Genomic DNA, 571 nt, shown 5'->3' with positions numbered 1-571 from the left:
CTCGGCCCCCAGCCGGTCCGGACACACGGAGCCACGGGCACGGAGGGATCCCAGAGCCCAGCGGCCAGACTCCTCCTCCCGTAGGCCCTTCAGTACCATCATTACGCTCACTTTAGCGAGAGAGTAACAAGTTAAATAACTTGACCAACGTACACGGGGTATTTTGTATAGCGCCTCACGATCGGGGGGATGTATGCAGGGGCGCAAAGAAGGCGGGGACCCATTTGGGGATCTTAGGGGAAGGTTAGAAGTGCAGAGGGATTAAACCCTAGTCTGCCTGGCCCATGCTCCTTCAACATGTGGGCCACAGATTATCCACATCAAAACTCCCCCAGTGTACATGCCAAGGCAGGTTCCTGAACCCCATTAGGAACTCTGCGGGCGGGTCCTGGGAACCCAGTTGTGAATGAAGGTCCCACCTCCGCCCAGCGATTCTCTCCTGTTCACTGAATAGGTTCGAGCACCCTGGTCCACACCGCCTGGCCATTGCACTGCTTCCCCCACTCGGCCCCACACTTGCCACCGACTGCGGATGGAGGCTGGCGGCCGCGCGGCATAATCATAAGCAGGC

Source organism: Myotis davidii, unplaced genomic scaffold, assembly GCF_000327345.1.
Source record: "Myotis davidii unplaced genomic scaffold, ASM32734v1 scaffold820, whole genome shotgun sequence".
NCBI classification, from domain to species: domain Eukaryota; kingdom Metazoa; phylum Chordata; class Mammalia; order Chiroptera; family Vespertilionidae; genus Myotis; species Myotis davidii.
The sequence above is the reverse complement of the archived record's forward strand: the minus strand, read 5'-3'. Positions refer to the sequence as shown.